The sequence below is a fragment of the Pelodiscus sinensis genome, chromosome 2 (assembly GCF_049634645.1).
Source record: "Pelodiscus sinensis isolate JC-2024 chromosome 2, ASM4963464v1, whole genome shotgun sequence".
Classification (NCBI taxonomy): domain Eukaryota; kingdom Metazoa; phylum Chordata; order Testudines; family Trionychidae; genus Pelodiscus; species Pelodiscus sinensis.
The window spans coordinates 20,108,917-20,132,248 of NC_134712.1; the positions used below are offsets into that span (position 1 = coordinate 20,108,917).

Here is a 23,332-nt window from a genome sequence, read left to right on the forward strand (position 1 = left end):
GTGAAATCAACAGGAGATTCAAGTGCTTAGCACCTTATCAAGAAGATTACATTTAAGTGCCTGAGTATAGTGTTAGGAGCTTGCCTCCATTCAGGAAACACTGGCCTTGTTTTTGTATTTTTGCCATATGAATCATCAAGGAATAATTTGTCCAAAAGGAAGTTTCTCCTCCAATTCTTTTCACTTGATAGTTTACACCTTGAAACATAATTATTTTCAGTACAGTAATACATGGGGGTCCCACCCATCAGGAAGGCCTTTGTTTAGCAAACATTGCACAAACACAATAAGAAAGAAGAGAGTTTACAAGTGAAACAAACAAGGGTTGGGAGGGAGAATGAACCTAGGGAGGTGAAGTGACTTGTCCAAGGTCACACAGAAGATCAGTAGCAAAGCTGGGTATGGAATCCATGTTTCCATACTTCTTGTCCAGTGCTCTATCCTCTGGAATAGTTTCTGCAAGCAAGAAGGTTCATATCCTTTCATTACTATATTTTACAATATCCTGCTTTTTTATTCTAGGGTACGTCGACAGAGCAGGGCTAAACTCGAAATAAGCTATGCAACTTGAGCTATGCTAATTGCGAAGCTTAAGTCAAAATAGCCTATTTCGAATATGGGCATTTCAACACAGCACTTATTTCGAAACAGAACACTCTTCCTCTGACTTCCCTTACTCCTCATAAAATGAGGGTTACAGGAGTCGGAGTAAGAAGTCCTCCAGCTGGACATTATTCCGACATGTCAAATAACTGCTTGTGTGTAGACGTGCACTTTGTTATTTCGAAATAACATCAGCAATTCCGAAATAACAGTGCTATGTAGACATACCCCTAGTGAGTGTTCTCAATATCCAGAGAAATGTCTAACCTCTTTTCAAATCCTTGGCTTCAATTCTTTCCAATGGCGGTAAATTTCATGGGCTAATTATGTACTATGTAAAAGCTTTGTTGCTAGTAACACTGTGGTTTGTTGGGTTTTTTTTGTTTTGTTTTGTGTGTGTATAAAAAAAAATTGTATTTCTAAAAAGGATTTTTTAAAAGTTGACTCTCAATTTTCTTAATAGCAAAAGTATAAAATGACACAACAATCACTCTAATCACTCTCAATTCCCTGCCTATTCAGCTAGTTGAATTCCCATCATTGGATTCAATTTTCTCCATGCTGACTTTAACTGTAGCCATAAGATGAGAGGCACGTGATTTATGGGACCCTCTACTACACTGGAAAAGCCCAGCTGTGTCCACATTTGCTTTTATATGGAGAAAATGAGTATTTAGTTTCTTCTCTTTTTGCAGCACTAATGACACCTTTACAGAAGAGCGAATTATTTCTGGGGGGTTAAAAGAGCACTCTTTATTCTATCAACTTTTAGAAATCAACTCCATTTGTTAAGATAGCATCTAAATGGCACCTCCTGGATTTCCTTTCTTCTTCCTGTGATCTCTTCCATGATAGCTTTTCCCCACCTCAATGGGATATATTCTCACACAGAAGTACTTTTATCCACTTCAAACATAAGGTAAGAACACTATCAGGTTAAGTGTCTCCTGACCATAAGAAAAAAGCACGGTCTAAGATCTAGCCAGGTCCTTCATAATTTGATTGCTTCTCTTTGTGTGTTTACAATTTTTAATCAATAGGACAAAGTGTTTACTCTTTTGTGTTTCTAGCATCAGTCCATTCTAACACATATGTCTGTCTACACTAAGGGCTCGTCTACACTGGCCCCTTTTCCGGAAGGGGCATGTTAATTTCACCTATCGTAGTAGGGAAATCCGCGGGGGATTTAAATATCCCCCGCGGCATTTAAATAAAAATGTCCGCCGCTTTTTTCCGGCTTTTAAAAAAGCCGGAAAAGAGCGTCTACACTGGCCCCGATCCTCCGGAAAAAGCGCCCTTTTCCGGAGGCTCTTATTCCTACTTCAAAGTTTGAAGTAGGAATAAGAGCCTCCGGAAAAGGGCGCTTTTTCCGGAGGATCGGGGCCAGTGTAGACGCTCTTTTCCGGCTTTTTTAAAAGCCGGAAAAAAGCGGCGGACATTTTTATTTAAATGCCGCGGGGGATATTTAAATCCCCCGCGGATTTCCCTACTACGATAGGTGAAATTAACATGCCCCTTCCGGAAAAGGGGCCAGTGTAGACGTAGCCTAAGAGTTTTATAATCTTTGTCATAATCAGACAAATATCAACTTTTCCATGCAACAACATCAGTTTACAGGCACTCGAGAATGTTTTAAAGTTGAATTGCAAAGTTAATGAAAACATAATTAAGCTTAGATGTACCTATTTTATGGGGCATTCAGCACAGAAACAAGTTTTAACTACCTTTGGAAAAGATATTTCGTTTGCCGAAAAATATCCCATAAAGCACTGTTCTCTGGCTTGATAAACATAACATATGGCACATGTCAGGAATGATACAGGAAGCCAGGCAGTGCCCAGGGGATTTCACAGAGAAAACTTATTATTATGCTAAAAGCTCCCCATCCCCCACAAACCTGCCTAGTTGGGGGCATTCAATACATGACTGAAGTCTCAGCAGAAATGCCACAGATTAAACGTATGAGGAGACTCACTTCTACAAGTGATTCAAGCAATGAGGGTTGAGCCAGGCTGGTGGTTTGTGGTGGGAAAGCGTTCCTTGCTATACCTGCTCTGTGAATTTTGGGCTTCAGTTTCCAGCATCAGTAATCTGGCATTTTTCACAAGCATTGAAAACTGTTTATTCTGAAGAAGAAAAAAACAGAAGGGAAGGAAAACGAATCTGTGTATAATCAAAAGGACATGTTTGGATGACAGACATCCCCTCTCAGCTCCCACCCAAATAGATTTTTGTACAAGTAGGTTATTGACCAGTTAAGTTCATAGCATATAGCTTGTAAAATGGACAAATAAAAACAAAAGACCTTTAAAAACTAATGATGTACATTTGTAACCAATGACTGGGTCACACAAAGAGGTTGATAAGCCTGCAGAATCAGGCTAGAGAAGTGAGTCTTTTAGTTCCAGCATAGAAAGCATTCATGCTTTCAGATCCAGAGATTCTGGGTTTGATCCCTGCTCTGGGTGACACACCCATTATTCAGTCTTTACATACTGGACACCTGTTCAGTGTTGCCAGCAGTTGTCATTTTATTGTTTGTTTTGTGATACTGGAAGTTCTTAAAGCCTTAGCACCAGAGGGCAAATAGAAATTTTATATTATATAATTTTAAAAAAACCATTACATTGATTTAAAATAATGATTTAAAAAAAACCTCTCTATATTATATATACTTTTTTTTTTAAAAAAAAATCATGATTTAAAGTCAATTTCATGACTTAATCATGGCTCATGATTTTTGAAAGATTAGGGTTTGTGATATTACCATTGCACAGGGGTATGCTTCTGAAGGAAAATCTAGCAGAAGTGGAAAGAAAAATAAATGTTTTATACACACACACACACACACACACACACACACACACACACGCACATGCAAGGGGTTATCAAATGCTTAAGAAGTATCTGCTGAAATAATGGCAACTCATCAAGATGCACTACTAAAAAATTCAAATGGGCGGCATGATTTAAATGATTTCTTATGTAGCTGGATCACTATCAATGTTCCCTTCATTCTTTCCCATGCATGTGCAAAATTAGTTTTGTTATCTGCACCAGTATGAAGATGATGTGTGACACATGACTTCCATATTAGTGCACATAAGAAAATTCATGTGGCTGGGGTTGACCAACGGGTTCAGAGTGTGGGAGGAGGCTCAGGGCTGGGCAGAGGTTTGGAGTAAGGGGAGTGAGGGCTCCAGCTGGGGGGTGCAAAGTCTGGGGTGAGGCAGGAATGAGGGGTTCAGAGTGTGGTAGGGAGCTCAGAGCTTGGACAGAGGGTTGGCTGAGGGGGCATGAGGGCTCTGGGGTGGGGTCAGGGATCAGGGGTCTGGGGAGCAGGCTGCCCTGGGGTTGCAGCGGGGATAGAGGACTGTCCCCAGCTCTCCATGAGCCAAGAAGGAACTTATTGGTCACTACTGTAACTTTGTATTTCCCTTCTCACAGGGGCTTCTCTTTACAGTGCTGAAGGAGGAACACAATTTATCTGAACCTTTTTTTTCCCCACAAATTAGTAGAGGGTAATCCAAGAAAGGGATAGCTTTAAAATCTTCTTCCTACATGGTGGTTTCAACTTTACTTCCAATACACTGCTATTTCCCCCATTCCATTTTCTTTATTTTCATCCTCTAACAACTCTGTGGTGTCTTTGATGCCAGCTATCACTTGTAGTCATTTAAACTGGCAAGGGTTACGAAGGATGAACTTCAGTTCAGCTCAGAGTCTGTTTTGGCACCTCATGGCAGGTCAATAGTTCCCATTTTTAAAAACACCAGTTCCAGTCTGGAATGCAACCAGATTTAAAATCCCTCTACTAAAAAGTAACTCCTGAGGCTTCAGTGCCTTAATGCTTCAAAGAAGGTACAGGATGCACTCCAGGGTGAAACACAGTAGACGTATTTGCACAAAAACTATGCACTCCAAATGTTTAAAAAATAGGAGTTCTTAGTCTGTATTTTGGCATCTAAACAGTTTGTTTTCATAGGTTCTAAGCATCCAGAACCTCTCAAATTTAACCAAGAGTAGCTGCTGTGTGCTTAGCACCAAGAAAATCAGGCCACTTGTTTTGTACCTAAAGCCATGATTCAGTGAGGAGGTTCTCAAGCAGATGTCTAACTTTAAGCAGAGGAAAGTCTTTGGTACCACTCACATCCCTAAGAAACCGCGGAGTCAGGACCTAAATATGGACTTAGGAGATGAACCTCAAGCATCCATTTTGAAAATCTCATCCTTGCACTTCAGCCATTATTCTTCCCGTCACTGAGGAAAACAATTTGGTAAAGCTCCTTCCTAAAGTTTGAAATAGTTCCTCTGCAGTCAGTCAATGCTGGATGAAAACTCACCTCCCCTAGTTTTAAAAAGGAACATATCCCAAGATAAGACAAACATCCTCCATAAAAGTATCTTTATAAGATAGAGAAGCTTTTCATAGAGATCAGTTGTCCAAATTTATACTGCACCATTGTGAGTGATTACTTTGTGGTGGTAACGGTTTGCTTTTTAAAATCTAGCCAAAATGATACAATGAATAATTGAATTTCAATGGTTAGATTTTTCTAGTCTATTTTTTTAATCCCTAAGGGTACATCTACACTACAACGTTAATTCGAACTAACTTAGTTCGAATTAGTTAATTCGAACTAAGCTAATTCGAACTAACGCATCCAGACTAAAAAACTAGTTCGAATTAGCGTTTTGCTAATTCGAACTAGTATGTCCACATTAAGTGGACCCTGAACCAGGCTTAAGGATGGCCGGAAGCAGTGCCGGCAGGGCATCAGAGGAGGACTTAGAGCGTGGAGATGCTGTCTCAGGCTAGCCGAGGGCTGTGCTTAAAGGGTCCCGACCCCCACCCCGGACAGACAGTTCTCAGGGGTGTCCTGCTTGCAAAGCAGTCCTGGCTTGGATTGCCCGGAGTACCCACACTGGGCACATCACAGCACTCGGCCATCAGACCGGCTGCACTTGCCGCAGGCTGCCATCTGGGGAGAGGGGGCAATTGGGGGACTGCAGGAGAGCTTCCACCCCCAGAAGCCTGCAGAGCCAGCTCAGTCTTCCCCATCGGGGGTGCGTACCCCATTCCTCCCTCACCTCCTTCCACTTACCCTTCCCTAGCCCCTCTTCTTGATGTACAAAATAAAGGACAATTGTGTTCAAAAATGGAATCCGTCTTTATTGAACAAAACTGGGGGAGACTGGGAAAAGGAGGTGGGAGAGGGGAACAGAGAGGGTGGGAGAGGGGAGGGCAACTAAAATGATCAGGGGTTGGGAACAGGTCCCATATGAAGAGAGGCTAAAGAGACTGGGACTTTTCAGGTTAGAAAAGAGGAGACGGAGGGCGGACAGGATAGAGGTCTCTAAAAGCAGGAGTTGGGTGGAGAGGGTGCATACAGAAAAGTTCTTCATTAGTTCCCATAATTAAGGACTAGAGGACACCAAAGGAAAGGAATGGGTAGCAGGCTTCAAACTAGTAACAGAAAGTTGTTCCTCACAAAGCAAAGAGTCAACCTGTGGAACTCCTTGCTGCAGGAGGCTGTGCAGGCTAGAACTAGAACAGAGTTTAAAGGGAAGTGAGATCAAGTCATGGAGGTTGGGTCCATGGAGTGCTATTAGCCAGGGGATAGGAGTGGTGTCCCTGCCCAAGGTTTGTGGAAGGCTGGAGAGGGATGGCACGAGACAAATGGCTTGGTCACTGTCTTCGGTCCATCCCCTCCAGGGTCCCTAGGATTGGCCACTGTCGGCAGACAGGCTACTGGGCTAGATGGGACCTTTGGTCTGACCCAGGACGGCCATTGTAAGCTCAGGGCTCAGGGTCGGGGGTCTCAGTGGACCACCTTGATTTTCATGCACACCTGCTCCTGGGTGGCCAGGCTGGCAGCTATCCTGCCCTAGATGGCCACTTTTCTGTGCCTAGTGTGGAGGTCGTGGACGAGGTCCACGATGTCTGCACTAGCCCAGGCGGGTGCCCGCCTCTTGCGGTCCCGGGCAAGCTCCTGGGAGCCACCAGCCTGGTCCCGGGAAGAGGGGGAGGGCTGGGGGGCATCAGATGGGTGGCTTGATCTGTGCCAGGTGCAGGGTCTGCTGGCTGGGTGCTGGCAGGCTTGCACCTGGCACGGGCACCATAGCCAGCCCGTGCCCCTTTAAGGGTCCGGGGCCGGGAGGGGGGCATACGAGTTTCCCTGGTGTTGGCCAGAGTGGCCACCAGGGAAACCTGGGGAGGGCTAGCCTCCCACTAGTTCGAATTAAGGGGCTACACACCCCTTAATTCGAACTAGCTAGTTCGAACTAGGCTTAATCCTCGTAAAATGAGGTTTTCCTAGTTCGAACTAAGCGCTCCGCTAGTTCGAATTAAATTCGAACTAGCGGAGCGCTAGTGTAGCGCCTATTAAAGTTAGTTCGAACTAACGTCCGTTAGTTCGAACTAACTTTGTAGTGTAGACATACCCATAGTGATTAGATGACTTAGTTTCAATGAGCGGCTTTTGTACAAAAAAAACCCTGGTGTAATTGGGATCCAATCTAATCTTGTCATATATTTTCAATTAAAATGTATTTTATAGTAACTTATTTAAAGGAAAAATTATTTTCAAAAATATCATGTGGATATCCATCAAAATGCAACACCGCAGCTAGCAAACATTTTTCTTTTAGAACTGTTGCCTGGTGATTTCCATTAATGTAAGCTAAAATGCTTTGCAACAATTTGAAAAGATACCATTCTGTGTCCCCTCAACACACAGATTTCTAGCTTAGTTACTTATCTCTCTGTGGTACTTATATCACCCCCATCACTGTAATATCTGGACACCTCAATCTTCAATGTGTTTATTCTCACAACACCCAGGCTGTGTCTACACTGAATCCCTTTTCCGTAAAAGGGATGCAAATTAGACACATCGCAATTGCAAATGAAGCGGGGATTTAAAATCCCCCCCACTTCATTTGCATAAACATGGCTACCACTTTTTTCCAGCTCGGAGCTTTGCCGGAAAAAAGCGCCAGTCTAGACGGGGATCTTTTGGAAAATAAAGCCTTTTCTGAAAGATCCCTTCTTTTAAGGAAGGGTTGTGGATGACATGGCAAGAGAAATGAGGTAAGAGTATGGGAGGGAAGCCTGGCTGGTCCCTCCCTCCCATCCCATGATCGAGTGTGTCCAGTATTTGGGGGGGGGGGGATCTACCTGGTAACCCTAATTATAGCAAGGGGATGATGGGTCTCAATCAGATTATAGGGTGCTATTTCAGTGGGCCTCTCTGCAACATTAGCCTACAGGTCACTCCTGGGGAGTCTCGCAGTTGATCCATGCCGTTCCATTCCCAAAAGTAGCCAGTTGCCCCCTGCATACAGAAGAGGGGTTGGGGTGGGGAGCAGGAGTCTTTGTGCACTGCTCCTGTCTGCAAGCTCCCATTGGCTGGGTATGTGGAACTGTGTTTCCTTTGTAAAGGGAAATCAGCCTTCACTAAGGGTGTGTCTAGACTACCTAGTTTTGTCGACAAAAGTAGACTTTTGTCGACAAAACTATACCAGCGTCTACCCTACCACTGAGTTCTGTCGACATAACGTCGACAGAACTCAGCAGTTTTGTCGACGCTGGTATACCTCATTTTACGAGGCATAACACCTTCTGTCGACAGAGTTCTGTCGCCAGAAGGTGTTATTGCCTGTAACATTGCATCTAGACTACGGAGTTCTGTCGACAAAGCAGCTTGCTTTGTCGACAGAACTCAATGTGTCTGGACGCTCTTTGTCGACGGAAGTTTTGTCGACAGTATCTGTTGACAAAACTTCCGTCGACAAAACGCGGTAGTCTAGACGTACCCTAACTGTGGGAATGTGGGGGTAGGCAGGAGTGATGCTGGCAAAGAGAGTCAGCCCACAGTGCCATGCGTCCTCTGCTCATGGCCACAAGGGTGCATTGGCTCCTTCCTGGCATGGCATGAGGCCTCACTGCGCCATCAGTTGGGACCTGCTGGCTGTATGTGCTGCCTTGAAGGAGGCCACACACCAATCCCCATCCCCATCCCAAAGCCAGCAACATCCCATACCCCATTGTGCATCTCAAACCCCTGCCCTAGCCTGATCCCCTCCCAGAGACAGTACTCCATACTCTCCCCTGTACCTGAGGCCCCCCTCAGAGCAAGCATTCCACACCTGCTTCTGCACCCCTGCTCCAGCCCTGACTCTCCTCTCAGTTCCAGAAACCCGTACCTTCTCCCCTGCATGGACTCCTCTCCCAGAGCCAGTTTCCCACATCCCCTCGTGCATCCCAACCCCCCTTGAAAGAGAATCAGCTGAACTGTCATTCATACTTAATTTCAACACTTTACGCCTAAGTTTAAACAAAGACATTAATTATCTTACCAATTACAAAGACAGCTTCCCCAATTATCACCTCTAATATCATTAGCTCACAGACATTTACCTTCCCCTCCCCCCATCCCCCTTCTGTTCTGAAATTTGATTTGTCCTTTTCATATGTGTTCATTTTTTTTATTGCATCCTTTGGTATATATGGTTGTGACAATTTTCTTCCACTATTTGATCTGAGGAAGTGGGTCTGGCCCACGAAAGCTCATCATCTAATAAACCATCTTGTTAGTCTCTAAAGTGCTACATAGTCCTGTTTTTTTTCAGAATGGACAGAGATAAATAGTGGTGTCCCTGCTCAAGCTATTAATAAATTATCTGAAAAAGGGGTCTGAGGCTAAGTTTAATGTCCTGTATTGGAGACTCTGGTCTCAACTTTACAGCAAAATTTGCAGATAACTATTCTGAGTAAAAATTTTGTAAGTCCAAAGCAGACTGCAGAGAGTTACAAAGGATGCTCACAAAACTGGGCAACAAAATGCAGATGAAATTCAGTGTTGATAAGTGCCACAAAGTGCACTGGTAACATAATCCCTGTTATGCATCAAAATAATGGGGTCTAAATTAGCTTTTTCAATGCAAAAGTGATCTTAAGAATCATTGTAGACAGTTCTCTGAAAAAAAGTCTGCTCAGTTTGCAGTGGCAGTCAAAAAACTATCAGAATGTTAGAAAGCATTAGCAAAAGGATAAATAGCAAATCAGAAAATGCCTCTCTATAAATCCATGGTATATCTACATCTTGAATACTATGTGCAAATCTAGTCACCCCATCTCAAAAACAGATATACTGGAACTGGAAATGGTACAGAAAAAGGCAACAAAAATGATTAGGGTATAGAATAGTTTCCTTATGAGGATAAATAAAAAGACTGGGACTTTTCAGCTTAGAAAAGAGAGGACTAAGAGGGGATAGGATAAAACCATGACTGGGATAGAGAAAGTGAATAAGGAAATGATATTTACTCCTTCACATAACACAAGATCTAGGGGTAACCTAATGAAATTAACAGGCAGCAGGTTTAAAATGCATAAAAGCATCAATGGCTATTAGCTAGGATGGGCGGGTATACTGCAACATGCTCTGTGTGAGCTGTGAGTGGACAATAGGGGATGGATTACTCGATGACTGCCTATTCTTTTCATTCCCTCTGAAGCACCTGGCATTGGCCACTGTCAAAAGACAGAATATTGGACTAAATATATCATTGGTCTGGCGCAGTATGATAGTGTAGAGACTTTAATATATTGCTCATTAAGTTCCAGGATTCTTCTTGCTCTCAAGCAACTTTAAAGATGTATGAGCAAACAAGAGCAATAGCAATCACTTTCTTTACACTTCTACATTTGGTCATCCCTAGAACTGTCAGTGGTTCACCTGGTGTCCTGTCTCAGATAGATACAAGGCTTTTAAAGGAAGGTGCAAGAAGTAGTGAATAAATCTGTAATAACCTGTTATTAGGAACAGTTTTGTTTTTGGCTTTTTGGTAAACCCAGTCAGTTAGAGTTGCATAGAGAATAGGACAATAGACTAAGATAAATAAAGTGATTAAATATTTGCAATATAAGTAACTTAGTCTTAGTCTGGTGTCCATAAAGCCAATGAATGGACTTCCATTGAATTCCATAGACAGTGGAACAGAACTCCTTCAGAGGACCTGAGCTCCCAGGATTCCAGTTGAAGTCAATGAAAGGAACAGGTATTCAGTGCTCCTGAATATCGGGCCCTTAGTCTCTTATAAGCACCGATGAAGGGGCAGCATTAAAAAGAACAAAGAGGTGATTGTGAAAAGCAGCATAGGAGTACGGAGGCTGACATCATTGGTGGTGTGAGAGGTTGTGGATGACATGGCAAGAGACAAAAATGAGGTAAGAGTATGGGAGGGAGAGATGAAGAAGAGGAGATGAAGCTTGGACAAGTTAAAATGGAATAGAGAACTAAGCCAAGAGAAGAATTTAGAGGGTGTACTGCATGTGACAAGATCGGATCCACAGATAAGGAATGTGGTCCTTAGCAGTACTGCTTTGTATGGAATGATGTGGGAGAAGGCCCTATGGATGCAGGGAGGCCAGAGATAGGTGATAAGACCTTGGACAAGAGTTTTAGGAACCAACCTGAAAATTGCATAGTAAGCTGATTATTTGGGTAACTACATTTTTTTTAATTAGCCACCAGTGATACAGCCAGTTACCAAGGAGATGTAGTCTGGGCACCTAGTAATTTCTATAGTTTTGATGAGGCTATTGAGGGCACTATAGCCAGGCAGATGGTCTGTGTCCTTGGAGTAGAGAGACTGGGTCAGATTGTCCTGTCGTGAATCCAGCCTTGTCCCACCTTTGCCCTGGCTGGTCTTCACAATAAGAGCTGCTTTCTACTGCTGTCAGGTCCTACTGCCTGCTTTTAGCCCACGCAGCTGCAGGGAAGAAATATGTCCAGATGAATAAGACTGCTATAATGTATCTTGAACAATGGGTCAAAAATGCAGAAATAGGGACTTGCGTATTGACATTTCAGTGAGTCACAGGGATCTCTTGTTTTATAATGAAAATGCTGACAATTATACAGAAAATACCCTCTCAGAGGCATAAATCTCAGTTCCCACTTAGTAGGTACATTTGATTTGGTCTTTTTTGTTGTCGTTGCCAAGTTTAGTCACTTCACAGGTTTATTCTCTTAACAAGTACTAGAAGATTTACCTAGCATTGTTGAAGTCCTACACTCCATTTTTGGTTTTTCTTCATTTAAATCATTTCTCTGGGGTGGGGTTGGGGATGAGGGGTTCAGTAAGCAGGCTGCCCTGGTGAGAGGGGACTACCCCAGCCCTCTCTCACTACAGCAACTTGGGGCAGGGTGAGAAGCCCCTCTCAATGACTTCTACAGCTCCAGTGAGCATAGCTGGAGGAGGGGTGCATGTGCCCTGGCTGGGGCAGGTCCAGGTTTGTCTGCCCCCTGCGCTCCCCAGCCAGAGTTAGGAATGCAGCAAACTGTGCACTTTCATAGAATCATAAGAGCTGGAAGAGACCTCAGGAGGTCACCAAGTCCAGTCCCCTGCCCAAGGCTGGACCAATCCCAACTAAATCAACCCAGCCAGGGCTGACACTTAAATACCTCTAGGGATGGAGATTCCACCACCTCCCTAGGTAACCCATTCCAGTACTTTACCATCCTCTTAGTGAATAGGGTTAACAGGTAGACCACCCCAAAATACCAGACACACTTGATCATGGGCGGGGCGGGGGGGGGGCGAAGGGACCGTCCGGGAGGGGGGCTGGGCCAGTTGGGAGGAAGGAGGGTGGGAAGTGGGACTGGCGGGGGGAAGGAGGGGTCGGGGGCCGCGGGGCTGGTGGGGGAAGGTGGGGGTCGGGGGCCGCGGGGCTGGCCAGAAGGAAGGGAGGCGGGCTGGGGGGGCTGGACGGGGAGCCAGAGGAAGGGGGGCGGGAAGTTGCAGCCACTGGCTGCAGCCAGAGTCCAGCAGGCCATGCCCCCGGCAGGCACTCTCTCCACCCGGCTTCTGCACGCAACCAGCGGCTCCCAGCTGGGAGGTGGGGCTGCGATCACAGGGCTCCCAGCTTCCCAGTCGCTCTCCCAACCCCGCCAGGCTTCCACCCGGCACTCAGGCGGAAATTCAGAAAATACCGGACTTTGCACATATCTGGTATTTTCTGATTTTTTCTACCGGACAGAGGGTGCAAATACTGGACTTTCCGGTAGAAAACCAGACACCTGGCAACACTATTAGTGAAATAGTTTTTCCTCATATCCAACCTAGACCTCCCCCACTGTAACTTGAGACCATTGCTCCTTCTTCTGCCATCCGTCACTACTGTGAACAGCCTTTCTCCATCCTCTTTGGAACCCTCCCTTCAGGAAGTTGAAGACTGCTATCAAATCCCCCCTTACTCATCTCTTCTGCAGACTAAACAGACCCAACTCCCTCAGTCTCTCCTCATAGGTCACGTGGTGCAGCCCGCTGATCATTTTGGTTGCCCTCCCATGGACCCTCTCCAATGCGTCTACATCCTTTCTATAGTGGGGGGCTCAGAACTGGACACAATACTCCAGATGTGGCTTCACCAGAGCTGAACACAGGGGAAAATCACTTCTCTAGATCTGCTGGCAATGCTCCTTCTAATGCAACCTAATATGTCATTAGCTTCTTGGCTACAAGGGCACACTGTTGACTCATATCCAGCTTCTCATCCATTGTAACCCCCAGGTCCTTTTCTGCAGAACTGCTACTTAGCTAGTTGGTCCCCAGCCTGTAACAATGCTTGGGATTCTTCCATCCCAAGTGCAGGATACTGCACTTGTCATTGTTGAACCTCATCAGATTTCTTTTGGCCAAATCCTCTAATCTGGCTAGGTCACTATGGACTCTATCCCTGCCCCCCAGAATATCTACCTCTCCCCCTAGCTTAGTGTCATCTGCAAAGTAGCTCAGGGTGCAATCCATCCCCTCATCCACGTCATTAATAAAGATATTGAACAAAACCGGTCCTAGAACCAATCTTTGGAGGACTCCGCTAGAAACCGACCAGGCCCTGAGATCTGGAAGCTTCTCTCAGTAGTCTGAAGAAAGCCTTGTCTACCTCATCCGCCTGATCTATAGCACACACCAATCACAACATCACCCCTGTTGCTTCTATCTCTAAACTTAATCCATAGACTCTCAACAGGCTTTTCTTCCACTATATCAGGGTTTCCCAACCTATGGGTCGGGACATAAATATGGGTCACCATTTCATTTCAAAAGGGTTGCCAAGTGTCTCCCCAGATGGCTCTGATCCCTCTCCTCCCCCCGTTTCTGAATTGCCTTGGGTCACCACCAAATCTTCCTGAATTGTCAAAATGGGCCCCATCTGGAAAAGGTTGGGAACCGCTGCTCTATATAATGGAGCTCTGAGCAATCATACTGCTTTCTTATATACAATGCAACTCCTCTTTTTCTCCCCCGCCTGTTCTTTGTGAACAGTTTATACCCTTTCCCCTCTCTCCCTGACAAAGGGGAATAGCCAGCACCGTTCCCATATAAATTGGAGTAGGGGAAGTTTACCCTGCCCCCCCTCCTCCCTCCTTAAAGGATGCCTGGGATTGGTAGGCTCAGAACCAGAGCAGTCCCAGATAGCTGCATGCCCCCCGGCAGCCTCTTTCACCTGCCTGGTGATTCGGTCTCTTTTCTATATGGTTTTAGGAGAAGCAATCCTATTCCAGGGACAACCTATTTTCCTGGCACAACTAAGCCCTTATCTTGCTTTAAATTATGATAAGAGGAAACTGTATACTGCATTTGATGGTCCTAGCTCTTATTGTTTAGGAGGAATTCTTGAACACACAGACAGACAAACTCGCTCAAATATATAGTAAATTTGAAGAAATTATTTAAATACTTCTTGTAACAAATCCATTCCTCCAAAAGGTAAAATGTATTAGCTCCCCTCCAAAAGGATTACATTAGGATGAATGAAATACAGCAAACATAAAATAAAACACAGCTGGTGGAAGTACGAAAGTATAAATAAGCTCAAAGCTTTGCAATTCTGTGCCCATCTAAATTAGCAAAAAGGAAGCAGGATCTAGGCTCAGGTTTGAAACATCACTGTTTTCCCGCTTATGTTTTATGATTCTTATTCCTCACTCAATTTTTTTCCTTCTTCTGCTCCAACCCCCGATGCTGTTATTCCTCAGTTTCCGTATCTGTGAAGTGCGCTCAATACCACATCTCTAATTTGCAGGAATGAGATGAGGCGCTTTGAAAACCTCAGATGGAAGGTATTATAAAAATGCTCCGTATTATTATTTCAGGAAAGATCTGTCGTTCGGGCAGCCTGGACTGCCTTTCAAATTAAATGGAGTGGAAAGAGGTTTTCAGTCAGAAACCAGTCAAAATTCTGACTGAAACCAAACATTGCACAGAATTTCACAGTTTCATGTGAATTGCTCTTGGAATCTTAATTTCCAAATAACCCACAAGATTAAAGGTGAAAACAAGGGTATGAATCCCACCTGCTACCAAAAAAAAAAAAAATCATTTTTGCAAGAAGTTAATAATCCATAATGTATCACAAAGTGTGAAAAGCACAAGGACATCTCTAGACACGTCTCTAGACACATCTAAAGAAGGAGGGCAACAAGGAGATCAGACCTGGGTTGCCAAATTTCTAATTTCTGAAATCTGGACACTCTTATGCCCCACCTTTTCCCCCTGAGGCCCTGCCCCTGCTCTGTTTCTTCTCCCCAAAGCTCTACCTTTGCTCTGCTTTTTCCTCCAAGGCTCCACCCGCTTGCTTGCTCCATTTCCTTCCATTGCTTATTGCTCTCCCCACTCCTTCTTCCTCAACACTTCCTCTGCTCCAGGGTTGGGACAGAAACTGCAGCCTGATGAGGAGCCTACTGCCTGCCCGCCTGCCCATGAGATGTAGGTAGGAGGTGGCCCAGCTAAACTGGGCTGCATGGGTTGATGACCCGGTGCTTCCCTCCCACATCCTATGATAGCCAGATTTTTGATGTTCAGTCAGAACATCTGACTGGACACTGCTGGTTCTCCTTTTTGGTTGGACTTCCTGATAAAAAAAAACCCAGACCTCTGGCAACCACAGAACAGATTATATACTGGTTTCTCACTCAGTTCAGTTAACACACACTTCCACTGCTCCCTTCCTCCACTCTGCAAAAAAGGCCCCAAACAAACAGTCTTTAAACAGCGACAACAGACATATTAACATTCAGCAGTATATTTGGCAGCAAAGTACACAAAATCCTTAGACAAGGAAAAGCGCTCAACAGTTACAGTACAGGCTACAGAACTATAACCTGCTAGTGCTAAAATACATTTTGTAACCTGCTAGTGCTAAAATACATTTTGGGTTGTCTTCCAGTTTTGAAACACTTCAGTAAATTCGTGTGTGTGTTGTATAAGCTGTATAAAAATCACACAATGATGTTGCAGTTCTTTCCATGGCAACACACTAGGATACAGAGCATGCTTTTCTGCAAGGACTCAAGTGGAGAAGGGAACAGGAGGGAAAGGATTGCTAAAAAGCTCTGGCTTGGTTACTCTAACGCAAGAACAGGCCCACTGACTGGAATTTCTGGGCCCCAGGACAGAAGAATCAATGGACTCCTCCCATTTCCCTCCCTCAGCCAGAACCACAAGCCCCTACCCGTAGCCCAGAGAAACCCTCAGCTGCCTTCCCCCTAGCTGCCCAGAGGAGCCCCTGTGCCAGCTGCAGCTGCGCTTCTCCCTTCCCCAGACCCAACCCCTGAGATATTTGTTACTCAGATGCCCCAAAATTTGCACAGGGCTTATCAAAAGGGTCTTCGAAGAGACGCTTTTCCCCAGAGCAGGTTGGGTCTGGGGAAGGCTTGACTGTTGCTGGCCTGGGGCTCTTCTTGCCTGAGGATGGGAGGCACTTAGGGCTTCTTTGAGTGGCATTGCTCCAGAATCACAGGAGTGACGGGCTTCCCACATCCAAAGAAGCAGCTTGTCTTGCACAGATGCAGGTGGAGACCACCTCCCTGGCTCTAGTGAAGGACGCTGGAACTTGTTCCTGGAGTTCTGCTAGAAGGAGTCTGAAGTCAGCCCTGAAGCAATTAAACTTGGTTCACATTTTCAAGCTTTTATTTGCAACTGTAAAGGTTAGAAACAATGTTTTCCTTTTAAAGGAAAGCCTACATTTTCGCATTATCGAACTGCTCTGGTGGCTGGGGTCCTAAGCATAATATCATAGGCATATGCTTATGTATAGCCATGCCACTCAGTCCTTTAGTTTTGTGTAACTATTTTGTCTCCAAATCTGATCCCAGTTAAAGCAGTGTAAATCCAGGGATTTTCCGTCCCTTCTAAACAATATCCCACTTCCTTCTTATCACTGGCAAAATTCTACGTGGATCATGCCTGCTTAATAGAGTGTTGAAAATCTCAACGACCCAATACAGAAAAATGCATCAGTTTACTTAGTATCAATGGCCTTGAGACAAGACATGAAATAGTAGAAGCCTGACACAAAGAACAGCAGATGAGTGGGTGAAGATGGGAATGGTACCTCCTTTACAACCTTTTCCCCACACAACAGGAGCAGAAGCAGCAGCTTGTGCTTCTTTTTATCTTTTGAAACATTTCAATCCTAAGTAAAAGTTCCCACCCTTCATATGAGAAGGATAAAGAAAAAGTAGAGGAATTTGAAGAGGTACGACAGACACTTCCCAACAGATTACCTCGTGTCTGCTCATGAAAATAGACAAATACATAAAATAAAGCAAATCTGATGAAACACAATCTGAAAACAAAGAGAGACTACGCATAAACATGTTCCAGACCTACATTGGTTTCTGCTAGAATCAGTCTCAAACCAGAATCATTTATCCACCCAAACGGTGGGGTTTCAGATAAAATAGGTCCAAAATCCAAACCATTATTTTCTTTTGTATGTGTGCAGGAAGGGGGCAGAATCATCCCAAATTTATGCCTCTCTCTAATACTTGGATTATATCTGCCTGTATTGAATGTGAATTTAGAAAGTTTTTCAACTGCCAGCATTCAAACTTAGAACCTCTTGCTCTTTTGTAACATTAGAGGGCATCACATTCACTCAAAGAGGACTAGGCATTTTTTCAACTCAGGAGAAAAAAGAACAAACCCTTGATCTTAGGTCTATATCTATCTATATCTATGCACTCTGTTAAAGATCCGGGATGCTGACCTTTAAAAGAGAATGGGCCAGTTATTCACCTTGTGTAAATCTGCCTAATTCCATTCATCCAGGGTGTGTTAGACCAGTTTATACAATCAGAGGATCTAGTCAAAGTGTTTAGTGTAGTTTAGTTCAGTGTTTCTCAACCAGTGATATGACTACCCTCAGGGGTACTCGAGAGAAGTCTGGGGAAGGAGGAGGGTCCGTCAACACAACTGAAATTTGGAGAAAGCTGAATGCTTTACAATGCTTTATTATTTTTGTACTTTTTACATCCAAAAATGTTATCACCCACCTGGCGACAATTAAGTTGTTTAAACAAATGCATTGCAATGGTAGAAAAAAATGTTTGTGTGTATGAAAACTGTAGGTACTGGGGGTACTTATAATTTTTTTTAAAGGGGATACTTACAATTTTTTTTAAAAAGGGGTACTTTATAAAAAAAAATGTTCAGAAAAACTGGTTTAGTTCACCTTTTAGAAACCGATGGCCATATTGTTGTCAGTATAGATGTGTTTGAAGTTGGAACAATTTACTGTCCATAGCAAGAAATAGAAAAGTCCCTTTTTCTAAGCAGTCTAAAGAAATATTTTCATGTTTTAAAATGAAATAAGGTGGCTCCTGTGAGAAATACATTACATTCAGAATGTAATGCAAGTACAGTATTTGCTGTGAAAGAGGCCATTCCCAGTTCATGTACCAACATCCAGCTTGAAGAACGCTGTTTACTTTGTGTCTCCGGTCCTAGAGATGCAAGAACAATAAGCCACAAGGGAGAGACTATGTTATTAAACATTGAAGAGCACCACAAATTATTTAACCCATTGAAAGATATATTGGATGTGATCCAAGGTTAGCATTTTAGAGAAGAGGGAGAAAAGTACAGCCCGAGGCCTGTGTGAAAACATATTGGGAAGAAAAAGGGGAGAGAAAAGTGAGTGAAAGAGAGAGAGAGAAGTTTTCTGTCAGGTCCAGTGTGAGAAATCAAATGGATATTTAATAAAAGAAAATGTGTCTTCCCTCCCTGAGTCCACAAAAAAAATTGATGTGAAGATATAAAACAACTCTGCATGTGGTCACAATTTCTTTGGGGTGCAGCTAGCTCCAGGGGAGGAACACCTTTTAATACAGCCCTCGATCCAACCTTCAGTAGCTCAAAAGGAGCTGTCTGAAGATACACAGCACCAGGTCAATCTCTCCTAGCAGGAAAACAAGTTATAAATCAATAGCTTTTTTCTCCCCACTGATGCTTGCTGGGAAGAAGTGAAATGGGGAAAAAAAAAGCAGAGATGAAATGCACCTGTATCTCTTTAATGCAGCAGGGAAGTTCTTACAATGATGGAGCACAGAAAGGATTGGGGGGTGGGGGGGGGGAGAGATTTAAAAGAAAAATCTAGTCCATTTACACCTACTCCAGATGCTTTGAAAGCAGGCATTAGGTGGGTCAGGACATTTTCGATCAGCCTTTCCTAAAACCAGAGCTTTGATTATATTTCACAAGTCTTTCCCGTTTTTAAATACAGAGATTTACCCTGGTGGGGCAGTTTAGATTGGTTCCTGTGTATATATTGCTGCATCTCTAGCTTTGTGAGGTGTGATCTTCAGATGGGTCATGGTCACACCCCCAGCAGATGGGAAGAAAGGGGAAAATGAACAGAATTCTGAAGTCACGAGGACCCAGAGAAAATGGGGGTGGGAAATAAAGGAGCAACTTATCTCCTCCCCATTCTCCTGATGCCCTTTGCTAATCAACCACATGAGAGCGCGTTCTCTCTCCTTTCCCTCCAGTCCCAATGGAGCAACCATTCTCTCTTCCATAGCACCTCTCTGTCTTCTGTGCTGAGCCCTGAGGCAAAAGAAGTAGTTCTATGTGGGGAGGGTTGTGGGGAGGTTTAAAGCAGTCTTGGCCTAGAGAGGAGGCCGAGCCCCTGCACAGTTCTGAGAAGCTCTGTGATCTCTGGGTGTGGACTTGTGAGGAGCTAAGCAACCGAGAGTTGTAACTGAATTCCCCATATCACTTGGCGCTTCCTGTTTACAAGGGTCTTGCCAATCTCCCTTTGTTTCTAATTGCAGATGTTCACAGCAAACTCCCAAACTCTGACCAGTTTCAGACTGAAGCCATTACAAGTTGCAGATTCTGATGGAACATTCTTAATGATGTAAATCTGTCCAGGTTCTTTGAAGGGTCAGAAACCAGCCCAGGTCTGGGTTTATCATGAAACCTGGAACCAGGCAAGTTTTGCCTGCAACACAGTTGTGATGAAAGCATCATCCAGGTTTTTGATAGTTTCATCGTTCTTCCTCATGGTGAAACTGGCAGAGGCATGCAAAAGATCTGTCAGTATCTTCAAGCCTACTGATGGAAACAATCTATTGGGGAATGTGTATTAAGCTTCACTCCTTCATACCCACAGAAGTTGTGAGTCTGCTTTAGCTTAAGAGACTGATTCTTCAGCTCAAGCTCCAGACAAAGTGCATTCCTCCCACACCATCCATCTCCGAGCCCTGCCTACGAATCCTGGACAATTTAACACACACCCCTGCTCCTGGAACATCTGGTGCCACCACCGTAGCACAGGGTGTTAGAGTGAGTTCTGGCTGCTAGCTTTGCGCCACTACTGGCTTGTCCCTTTGGCCCGGGAGAGGCGTGTGCAGAGCTGTCCCATCCATAGGACAGTTCGGTACGGGCGCCCCAACCATCGTATGAATGGGATGGTCCCCCATACTCAGGTTAGCTCACGGGGCCCTGGGCAAGCTGGGGCCGGCTGCAGGGGTCGGGCCCCCCTGCACTCACTATGGCAGCGAAAGCCACAGGGAAATGGAGCTACACATCAGCCTGCTCCACTCTGCCACCATCTCCCAAGCCAGCCTGCACTGAGGCTGAGAGGCTTCGCTTCCTGCTACCTCAGCAAAGCAGCGTGACTAGGCTGCTGCATTTCTCTGCTTCCCCACAGTTTCCATTGCTGTGGTGAGTGCAGGGGGCCCGATCCCTGCTGCCACCCTGTGCCAGGCCCCCTGGCACTCCCTGAGGCCATGTCTCTCAGGAGAGGGGGCTTGAGGGAAGAGGTGCATGGGGGGGGGGAGGGCTGGGAGAGAAGGCAGAGCAGGGACAGGAAGAGACAGGGCAGGGGCGGAGCATGGACTAGACTTGGGGGAAAGGTACAGACACCCTCCCTCCTCAAGGCCACAGGGACTTACATACCAGCAGCTGTGTGCAGGCCAGACTGTGGAACTGCTCAGTCCGCAGCTAGCTCCTGGGCCATGAGTTTGAGACCCCTGCTCTAACAAATGCAGAGAACTGGTTGGTGAGGCCCTATGGGATGAAATGGGACAAAGCGAGTTCAGGAATGCAGGCAGCCTCTCAACAGACAACATTAAATGCACAATAGCAAACTATCACAAGGTGAAGAAAAATGACGAAGACTAGTAATATGTCAGGAGCTCTTTAATGACCTGAAAGTCAAAACAATTCCTACAAAAAATGGAAACATGCAGTGTAGCTGAGTACATGGAACATAGCAGGCTGGGCAAGTGAAGCCCACAGCAGGTGCTGGAACATGATCTTAATACAGACCTTCCTAGCAGAGGGGAGGTGATACCACTTCATTATAAACTACTTTGAAGGTAAAAAACATTTAGGTGCTAAGTATTGTTGTTCTCCTGAGTCACCACATCCTCCTCTGAACTCTGTTAACCATTTACACCACTTTAACATTTAAATTTGAGCAATATCCTGGAAATGCTTTACAATTGGTTGGTTGGTGGCAAAAAGCTACTTTGTCATTGATATTCATGATACCTGTCCCCTTGTATGTTTAAGTTTAGTGAAAAAAACAGGTGTGGCTAGCAGCATTATCATAGCTACCCCATCCACACTTGCTAACTAGGCAATTTTGCTCACCCCTTTTAAAAGAGTGCTGGTGATACTGTCACCTTGCAAAAATCAAAGAATAGCTTATATGGTCAGGGAACCGTCCGTTCTCTGCTACACTGGAATATATTCCTTGGATAGTCTATAAAAAAGCACTCACTTTAGTTAACTGCTATTCTGCTTAAGGTAGGGCTGCCTTCCTATTCCACCAACACATCACAACAAAATTTGGCACGAGGTTCCTGCTCAACAGACTCTCAGTATCACAGCATACTGGCAAATCTGCATGGGAAATCTTGCGCAGTGCAGCAGCACATGTGGGTGGCTCTAGCCATGGTATTGGTGTCTAATCTTCACACATATCAAATTCCCCTAGTATAGTGGCTACTGCTTCAGAATAGGTTGGACACCACATTCCCAGAGGACATGCCTCACAATTATGGGACCATTGAACTCGGTCATTTAGTGTTTTCATTTCCTTTGTGGAGTAAGATGTCCTGTCATGTGTGAAGATGCGGCAAGCCTTCTCCTCTGATCTAGGGGAATCTGCTATCTGCACAGTAAGGAAGGAAGAAGACTCTGATAAGAGTTACTGAGATAACTATCTATGGATTAAATTTTAAAAGTATTTCCTTACAAACACCACAGACAAAATGGGATTTAGGAGATGTCACCAATACAAATCTTGGTAGACATCAGGTAAGGTAATGGATCGCAGAAAGGTAGGACTGGAAGGGACCTCAATAGATCATTTAGTCCAATCTTCTGCACTCAAAACAAGACTAAGTAATAACTAAAATATTTCCGAAGCTTCAGGGGGTAGTCGAGTTAGTCTGTACAGGATAAACTTAAAAAAAACAACAAATAGTCTGGTAGCACTTTAAAGACTAACAAAACATGTTGATGGTATCATGAGCTTTCATGGGTGGGCACAGCCCACTTCTTCAGATAACCAGAATGTTGGAGTATTTCTGATAGGTGTTTGTTACCTGTTCTTGTTACCTGTTCTTGAAAGCCTCCAATGACAGACCAATTTCCCCAAGCAATTTGTTTCACTGCTTAGGTAGGCTGACAGAAGTTTTTCCTAATGTCCAGCCTAAACTTCCCTTGTGCAATTTAAGCCCATTGCTTCTTGTCCTATCACAAAAGACAATTGTTTCCACGGAGGTTAATGAAAACAATTCTTCCTCCTCCTCCTTAAAGCAACCTTTTAGGTACTTGAAAACTGTTATCATGTCTCCCGACAGTCTTCTCTTCTCCAGACTAAACAAAGCCAGTTTTTTTAATACTTCCTCCTAGGTCATGTTTTCTAGACATGTACTACTAAAAGGACTGCATGTACGAGCTCACTGAGTGCAGTCAGTGAGGCTATAGAAAAGAAGGCACAGCTTCTACCCTCAAGACAATACCGTATAAACAATGCACTGGATAAAAGTCAAAATGATTTACTTTAAAATCATCACTTACAGTGGGAAATATGCTTGAAAACTCCATAGAAGATACCTCTTTCACTGAGGCTGTGTCCAGACTCAGGGGGTTTTTCGAAAAAAGTAGCCTTTTTTCGAAAAAACCTCACCTGCGTCTAGACTGCAGCCGCGTTCTTTCGAAATTAAATCGAAAGAACGCGGCTTTTCTTTCGATGGCGGTAAACCTCATTTCACGAGGAAGAATGCCTTCTTTCGAAAGTTCCTCTTTCGAAAGAAGGCGTTCTTCAATGTAAATAGGGCTTCTTCGAAAGAGAGCATCCAGACTCACTGGATGCTTTCTTTCGAAAAAGCAAGCCGCTTTTTCGAAAGTTCAA

At 44.4% G+C, this 23,332-nt stretch overlaps 1 protein-coding gene across 3 annotated transcripts in view; it reads right to left on the reverse strand.

The window, feature by feature from the left end:
* ZHX2 (zinc fingers and homeoboxes 2) overlaps nucleotides 1-23,332 on the reverse strand; it is a 117,355-nt gene that overhangs the window by 25,767 nt on the left and 68,256 nt on the right. Inside the window, exon 2 of one of the 3 annotated variants that reach the window (XM_075920175.1) lies at nucleotides 2,579-2,729. The exons of 1 other annotated variant lie outside the window; for it this stretch is intronic. The gene's annotated coding sequence lies outside the window, so the exon portion shown is untranslated. Of the gene's footprint in view, nucleotides 1-2,578; nucleotides 2,730-20,862; nucleotides 20,974-23,332 lie in introns of all 3 variants that reach the window. One more of the 3 variants, XM_075920174.1, reaches the window with a different exon arrangement.